We start from the raw sequence: 9,507 nt of genomic DNA on the forward strand, positions 1-9,507 counted from the left end.
CATTGTATCTGGATCTCGTTTAATACGAGATGGATACTCATTTAAATCCGAGAATAATGGTTGTTCTATTTATATGAGAGATATGTTTTATGGTCATGCCCCGATGGTCAATGGTTTATTCTTAATGAATCTCGAACGTAATGTTACACATATTCATAGTGTGAATACCAAAAGATGTGAAGTTGATAACGATAGTCCCACATACTTGTGGCACTGCCGCCTTGGTCACATTGGTGTCAAGCGCATGAAGAAGCTCAATGCTGATGGACTTTTAGAGTCTCTAGATTATGAATCATTTGGCACATGCGAACCATGCCTCATGGGCAAAATGACCAAGACCCCGTTCTCCGGAACAATGGAGCGAGCAACCAACTTATTGGAAATCATACATACTGATGTGTGTGGTCCAATTAGCGTCGAGGCTCGCGGAGGATATCGTTATGTTCTCACTCTCACTGATGACTTGAGTAGATATGGGTATGTCTACTTGATGAAACACAAGTCTGAGACCTTTGAAAAGTTCAAGGAATTTCAGAATGAAGTAGAGAATCAACGTGACCGAAAGATAAAATTCTTACGATCGGATCATGGAGGAGAATATTTAAGTTACGAATTTGGTACACACTTAAGAAAATGTGGAATCGTTTCACAACTCATGCCGCCTGGAACACCTCAGCGTAACGGTGTGTCCGAACGTCGTAATCACACTCTATTGGATATGGTACGATCTATGATGTCTCTTACCGATTTACCGCTATCATTTTGGGGATACGCTTTAGAGACAGCTACATTCACTTTAAATCGGGCACCGTCTAAATCCGTTGAGAAGACACCGTATGGATTATGGTTTGGGAAGAAACCTAAGCTGTCGTTTCTAAAAGTTTGGGGATGCGATGCTTATGTCAAGAAACTTCAACCTGAAAAGCTCGAACCCAAGTCGGAAAAATGCGTCTTCATAGGATACCCTAGGGAAACCATTGGGTATACCTTCTACTTAAGATCCGAGGGCAAGATCTTTGTTGCCAAGAACGGATCCTTTCTAGAAAAAGAGTTTCTCTCGAAAGGAGTAAGTGGGAGGAAAGTAGAACTCGATGAAGTACTACCTCTTGAACCGGAAAGTAGTGCAGCTCAGGAAAACGTTCCTGTGGTGCCTACACCAACTGAAGAGGAAATTAATGATGATGATCAAGGTACTTCTGATTAAGTTTCTACTGAACTTCGTAGGTCCACAAGGACACGTTCCACACCAGAGTGGTATGGCAACCCTGTCCTGGAAATCATGTTGTTAGACAACGGTGAACCTTTGAACTATGAAGAAGCGATGGCGGGCCCAGATTCCAACAAATGGCTAGAAGCCATGAAATCCGTGATAGAATCCATGTATGAAAACAAAGTATGGACTTTGACTGACTTGCCCGATGATCGGCGAGCGATAGAAAACAAATGGATCTTTAAGAAGAAGACGGACGCGGATGGTAATGTCACCATCTATAAAGCTCGACTTGTCGCTAAGGGTTATCGGCAAGTTCAAGGGATTGACTACGATGAGACTTTCTCTCCCGTAGCGAAGCTTAAGTCCGTCCAAATCATGTTAGCAATTGCCGCATACTATGATTATGAGATATGGCAGATGGACATCAAAACGGCATTCCTTAACGGGCATCTTAAGGAAGAACTGTATATGATGCAGTCGGAGGGTTTTGTCGATCCTAAGAATGCTAACAAAGTATGCAAGCTCCAGCGATCCATTTATGGGCTGGTGCAAGCATCTCGGAGTTGGAACATTCGCTTTGATGAGATGATCAAAGCGTTTGGGTTTATGCAGACTTATGGAGAAGCCTGCGTTTACAAGAAAGTGAGTGGGAGCTCTGTAGCATTTCTCATATTATATGTAGATGACATACTTTTGATGGGAAATGATATAGAATTCTTGGACAGCATTATGGCCTACTTGAATAAGTGTTTTTTAATGAAGGACCTTGGAAAAGCTGCTTACATATTAGGCATCAAGATCTATAGGGATAGATCGAGACGCCTCATAGGTCTTTCACAAAGCACATACCTTGATAAGATTTTGAAGAAGTTCAAAATGGATCAGTCCAAGAAAGGGTTCTTGACTGTACTGCAAGGTGTGAGATTGAGCTCAGCTCAATGCCCGACCACGGCAAAAGATAAAGAAGAGATGAGCGTCATCCCCTATGCCTCAGCCATAGGATCTATTATGTATGCCATGCTGTGTACCAGACCTGATGTAAACCTTGCCGTAAGTTTGGTAGGAAGGTACCAAAGTAATCCCGGCAAGGAACACTGGACAGCGGTCAAGAATATCCTAAAGTACCTGAAAAGGACAAAGGACATGTTTCTCGTTTATGAAGGTGACGAAGAGCTCGTCGTAAAGGGTTACGTCGACGCTAGCTTCGACACAGATCTGGATGACTCTAAGTCACAAACCGGATACATGTATATGTTGAATGGTGGAGCAGTAAGCTGGTGCAGCTGCAAGCCGAGCGTCGTGGCGGGATCTACATGTGAAGCGGAGTACATGGCAGCCTCGGAGGCAGCGCATGAAGCAATATGGGTGAAGGAGTTCATCACCGACCTAGGAGTCATACCCAATGCGTCGGGGCCGATCAAACTCTTCTATGACAAAACTGGAGCTATTGTCCTTGCCAAGGAGCCCAGGTTTCACAAGAAGACTAGGCACATCAAGCGATGCTTCAACTCCATCCGTGAAAATGTTCAAGATGGAGACATAGATATTTGCAAAGTACATACAGATCTGAATGTCGCAGATCCGTTGACTAAACCTCTCTCGCGAGCAAAACATGATCAACACCAGAACTCTATGGGTGTTCGATTCATCACAATGTAACTAGATTATTGACTCTAGTGCAAGTGGGAGACTGTTGGAAATGTGCCCTAGAGGCAATAATAAAAGGATTATTATTATATTTCCTTGTTCATGATAATTGTCTTTTATTCATGCTATAATTGTATTATTCGGAAATCGTAATACACGTGTGAATACATAGACCACAATACGTCCCTAGTGAGCCTCTAGTTGACTAGCTCGTTGGTCAACAGATAGTCATGGTTTCCTGACTATGGACATTAGATGTCGTTGACAACGGGATCACATCATTAGGAGAATGATGTGATGGACAAGACCCAATCCTAAGCATAGCACAAGATCGTGTAGTTCGTTTTGCTAGAGCTTTTCCAATGTCAAGTATCTCTTCCTTAGACCATGAGATCGTGTAACTCCCGGATACCGTAGGAGTGCTTTGGGTGTACCAAACATCACAACGTAACTGGGTGACTATAAAGGTGCACTACAGGTATCTCCGAAAGTGTGTGTTGGGTTGACACGGATCGAGACTGGGATTTGTCACTCCGTATGACAGAGAGGTATCACTGGGCCCACTAGGTAGTGCATCATCATAATGAGCTCAAAGTGACCAAGTGTCTGGTCACGGGATCATGCATTACGGTACGAGTAAAGTGACTTGCCGGTAATGAGACTGAGCGAGGTATTGGGGTACCGACGATCGAGTCTTGGGCAAGTAACATACCGTTTGACAAAGGGAACTGCATACGGGGTTGATTGAATCCTCGACATCGTGGTTCATCCGATGACATCATCGAGGAGCATGTGGGAGCCAACATGGGTATCCAGATCCCGCTGTTGGTTATTGACCGGAGAGCCGTCTCGGTCATGTCTGCGTGTCTCCCGAACCCGTAGGGTCTACACACTTAAGGTTTGGTGACGCTAGGGTTATTAGGAAGACATGTATGTGAATACTGAATGTTGTTCGGAGTCCCGGATGAGATCTCGGACGTCATGAGTAGTTCCGGAATGTTCCGGAGGTAAAGATTTATATATGGGAAGTTGTCATGCGGACACCGGAAAGTTTCGGGGGCATATCGGTATTGTATCGGGGCCACCGGAAGGGTTCCGGGGGTCCACCGGGAGGGGCCACCCCTCTCGGAGGGCCTCATGGGCCGCATGGGGCAGGGAACCAGCCCCTGGAGGGCTGGGCGCCCCCCCTTGGGCCCATGCGCCTAGGGTTGGGGGGACCCTAAAGGGGGCGCACCCCCTTTGCTTGGGGGGCAAGCCCCCTCCCTAGCCGCCGCCCCCCCCCTCTAGATCTCATCTAGAGGGTCCGGCCCCCTTCCCCCTTCCCCTATCAATAGAGGGGTGAGGGGAGGGCTGAATACCTGATCCAAGGCGCAGCCCCTCCCCTTCCCAACACCTCTCCTCCTCCATTGAGCGCTTGGCGAAGCCCTGTCGGAGTACTGCCTCTCCACCATCATCATGTCGTCGTGCTGCTGCTGGAGCCTTCTTCCTCAGCCTCTCCTTCCCCCTTGCTGGATCAAGAAGGAGGAGACGTCGTCCGTACCGTACGTGTGTTGAACGCGGAGGTGCCGTCTGTTCAGCACTTGGTCATCGGTGATTTGAATCACGGCGAGTACGACTCCATCATCACCCTTCCCTTGAACGCTTCCGCACGCGATCTACAAGTGGTATGTAGATGCAATCTCTCTCCCATGACTCGTTGCTTAGATGAACTCATAGATGGATCTTGGTGAAACCGTAGGAAAATTTTTAATTTTCTGCAACGTTCCCCAACACAATTAGCTATCATAAATGCTTCTCGTACTTCTCCATGGTGTGCTGATTATGCTAATTACATTGTTGCTAAATTTATACCACCTAGCTTCACATACCAGCAAAAGAAAAAGTTTTTCTATGATTTAAGACATTACTTCTAGGATGACCCACACCTTTATAAAGAAGGAGTAGATGGTTTTATTAGACCTTGTGTACCTGAGCATGAACAGGAACAAATCCTATGCAAGTGTCATTCCGAGGCATATGGAGGACATCACGCTGGAGATAGAACTACATATAAGGTATTGTAATCCGGTTTTATTGGCCTACTCTCTTCAAAGATGCTTGTAAGTTTGTCTTGTCTTGTGATGAATGTCAAAGAATTAGTAATATTAGTATACATCAATAAATGCCTATGAATTATTCACTTGTTATTGAACCATTTGATGTTTGCGGCTTTGATTATATGGGACCGTTCCTTCCTCTAATGGATATACACATATTTTAGTTGATGTTGGTTACATTACTAAGTGGGTAGAAGCTATTCCAACTAGTAGTGCTGATCATAACACTTCTATTAAGATGCTTAAAAAAGTATTTTTTCCGAGGTTTGGAGTCCCTAGATACTTAATGACCGATGGTGGTTCACATTTTATTCATGGTGCTTTCCGTAAAATGCTTGTTAAGTATGATGTTAATCATAGAATTGCATCTCCATACCATCCACAGTCTAGTGGTCAATTAGAATTGAGTAATAGAGAGCTTAAATTAATTTTGCAAAAGACTGTTAATAGATCTAGAAAGAATTGGTCCAAGAAACTTGATGATGCATTATGGGCCTATAGAACTGCATATAAAAATCCTATGGGTATGTCTCCGTATAAACTGGTTAATGGAAAAGCATGTCACTTACCTCTCGAACTAGAACATAAGGCATATTAGGCTATTAAAGAGCTCAATTATGATTTCAAACTTGTTGGTGAGAAGAGGCTATTTGACATTAGCTCACTTGATGAATGGAGAACCCAGGCCTATGAGAATGCCAAACTGTTTAAAGAAAAGGTTAAAAGATGGCATGACAAAAGGATACAAAAGCGTGAGTTTAATGTACGTGATTATGTTTTGCTATACAACTCTCGTTTAAGATTTTTTGCAAGAAAACTTCTCTCTAAATGGGAAGGTCATTATGTTATCGAGGAGGTCTATCGTTCTGGTGCCATAAAAATCAATAACGCCAAAGGCACAAATCCAAAGGTGGTGAACGGTCAAATAATCAAACATTATATCTCAGGTAATCCCATAAATGGTGAAACCAATGTTATTGACACCGTAACAACGGAGGAGTATGATACGTCTTCGTCGTATCTATAATTTTTGATTGTTCCATGCCAATATTCTACAACTTTGATATACTTTTGGCAACTTTTTATACTATTTTTTGGGACTAACATATTGATCCAGTGCCCAGTGTCAGTTCCTGTTTGTTGCATGTTTTATGTTTCGCAGAAACCCAATATCAAACGGAATCCAAACGGGATAAAAATGGACAGAGAATTATTTTGGAATATTTGGGATTTTCCGGAGTAAGAATCAATGCGAAACGGTGTCCGGGGTGGCCACGAGATAGGGGGCGCGCCCTCCCCCCTGGGCACGCCCTGGACTCTCGTGGGCCACCCGTAAGGCAGTTGATGCTCTTCTTTTGCCGCAAGAAAGCTAATTTTACGAGAAAAATCTAGGCGAAAGATTCACCCCAATTGGAGTTACGGATCTCCAGATATAAAAGAAACGGTGAAGGGGAAGAATCACAAAACGCAGAAACAGAGAGATAGATCAAATCTCGGAGGGGCTCTCGCCCCTCCCAATCCATGGGAGCCAAGGACCAGAGGGGAAACCCTTCTCCCATCTAGGGAGGAGGTCAAGGAAGAATAAGAAGAAGGGGGCCTCTCTCCCCCTTGCTTCCGGTGGCGCCAGAGCGCTGCCGGGGGCCATCATCATCACCGCGATCTTCACCAACACCTCCATCATCTTCACCAACATCTCCATCACCTTCCCCCTTCTATATCCAGCGGTCCATTCTCCAACCCGCTGTACCCTCTACTTGAACATGGTGCTTTATGCTTCATATTATTATCCAATGATGTGTTGCCATCCTATGATGTCTGAGTAGATTTTCGTTGTCCTACTGGTGATTGATGAATTGCTATGATTGGTTTGAGTTGCATGTTTTATTATTGGTGCTGTCCTATGGTGCCCTCCATGTCGCGCAAGCGTGAGGGATTCCCATTGTAGGGTGTTGCAATGTGTTCTTGATTCGCTTATAGTGGGTTGCGTGAGTGACTGAAACACAAACCCGAGTAAGGGGATTGTTGCGTATGTGATAAAGGGGACTTGATACTTTAATGCTATGGTTGGGTTTTACCTTAATGAATCTTTAGTATTTGCGGATGCTTGCTAGAGTTCCAATCATAAGTGCATATGATCCAAGAAGAGAAAGTATGTTAGCTTATGCCTCTCCCTCAAATAGAATTGCAATAGTGATTACCGATCTAGTAACATAGTCAATTGCTTAGGGGCAATTTCACAACTCCTACCGCCACTTATCCACACTCGCTATATTTACTTTATTGCATCTTTATCTAAATAGCCCCTAGATTTTATTTATGTACTCTTTATTATCTTGCAAACCTTTCCTATCACACCTAAAAAGTACTTCTAGTTTCATACTTATTCTAGGTAAAGCGAACGTCAAGCGTGCGTAGAATCGTATCAGTGGCCAATAGGACATGAGAGAGTATTTGTTCTACCTTTAGATCCTCATTGGGTTCGACACTCTTACTTACCGAAAGAGGCTACAACTATCCCGTATACTTGTGGGTTATCAAGACCTTTTTCTGGCGCCGTTGCCGGGGAGTCATAGCGTGGGGTGAATATTCTCATGCGTGCTTGTTTTCTTTATAACCATGTAATTTTTTTTTGCTGTTCTAAGTTGTTCTCTATCTTTAGTTTTGGATATGGAACACAAAATACCAAAAAATTTAGATGTACTTGCTACTCATGTAGATGGGGTAACTCCTAAAACCCCCGATTCTCATTATGTGAAAGATATTATGTACTACTTTGATAATCCTGAGAAAACCCCATTCAACTTTATAATGGGAGACACGTTGGATCAACGTGAATACTTTAGGGATTATCGTTCGACACAAAAAGGGAAACTATTATGGGACCAACTTATTATGTTGCGTTGGTATGCCCGGGATCTATGCTTGAGATATGATATTACTTGTTGCTCTAGGATGAAGGCTCCACACCTTCCCTTTTCATGCAAATTTAATGATAATGAAACCTTAGCTTCTTATGCTAATGGTATATCTGATTACTATGATGTTGAACAAATAGAAGAATTTGTTGCTTTTAAGGCTGCTTATGAAATTGAATCTTTATTTGAAAAGTATGAAGCTTTTGATGATGATGGTGTTTATAGGCCTGAAAATCTTGCTATACTTAGATATTTCTATGAAAATTATGAATACAATTATTATATTAATGCTTTTACGAAGAAAGTCTCCGCTGTCCAAGAAGAGACTAGTATTTTGCAGGAAGCTATGGAAGAAGAAATTGATGAAACTGTGAGCTCATTGGATGAAAAAGATGATGAGGAGAGCGAAGAACAAAAGGAGGAAGAGCGGATTGATCACCCGTGCCCACCTTCTAATGAGAGTAACTCTTCAACTCATACATTGTTTAATTCCCCTTCGTGCTTACCGAAGGATGATTGCTATGATCTCGTTGATTCTCTTCAAATATCTCTTTTTGATGATGCTTGCGATGCTTTTGGCCAAGATGCCAATATGAATTATGCTTATGGAGATGAACTAGCTATAGTACCTTATGTTAAACATGAAATTGTTGCTATTGCACCCACGCATGATAGTCCTATTATCTTTTTGAATTCTCCAAACTACACTATATTGGAGAAGTTTGTGCTTATTAAGGATTATGTTGATGGGTTGCCTTTTACCATTGCACATGATGATTTTGATAGATATAATATGCATGTGCTTGCTGCTCCTACTTGCAATTATTATGAGAGAGGAACTACATCTCCGCCTCTTTATTTTTCCAACACGATAGAATTGCAAGAATCTGCTTATACTATGCATTGGCCTTTACTATGTGTGCATGAATTGTTCTTTTATGACATGCCGATGCATAGGAAGAGAGTTAGACTTCGTCATTGCTTGATATATGTTACCTTGTGCTCACTACTAAATTACAAATAATTGTTAATTAAAATTGGCTTTGATATACCTTGGGATCCGGGTGGATCCATAACTTGAGAACTATATGTCTACCTTAATGGCTTTAAAGAAAGCGCTGCCAGGGAGACAACCCGGAAGTTTTAGAGAGTCATTTATTTCTGTTGAGTGCTTTTATATAGTTCAAAAACAAAAAAATAAAGAGGGGAACCTAAAAACTTTTCAAAAAGGAAAGTGAAAGTGAGAAAGACAAGCATTGTTGAAGTGGGAGAACTCCTTGAACTTTGTTCATGCTCATGGGAACTTTGTGAATCTTAATTACAGAAACTTTTCATCAAAAAATAATTATCCCCTTGTACAATTCCATTGTATTATAAAAATAATGTGCTAAGGTTTTCCTTTAGGATGTTTACAATGCTTGTTGGTTTGTACGGTGTAGGACAGAAACTTTGGTTGTAGTGCACGATTTTACATTTTTAACTGGAACGTCAATTGGTTCTGATTCCTTTTGCACTGTCTTGCTGTACAACTTTTTATTTTTCCTAATTTTCATAAAAATTTTGGGGTACCAGAAGTATGGTGAATGTTCAGATTGCTATAGACTGTTCTATTTTTGATGCATAGTTTGCTTGTTTT

This window comes from Triticum dicoccoides, chromosome 6B (genome assembly GCF_002162155.2).
Source record: "Triticum dicoccoides isolate Atlit2015 ecotype Zavitan chromosome 6B, WEW_v2.0, whole genome shotgun sequence".
Taxonomy (NCBI): Eukaryota; Viridiplantae; Streptophyta; class Magnoliopsida; order Poales; family Poaceae; genus Triticum; species Triticum dicoccoides.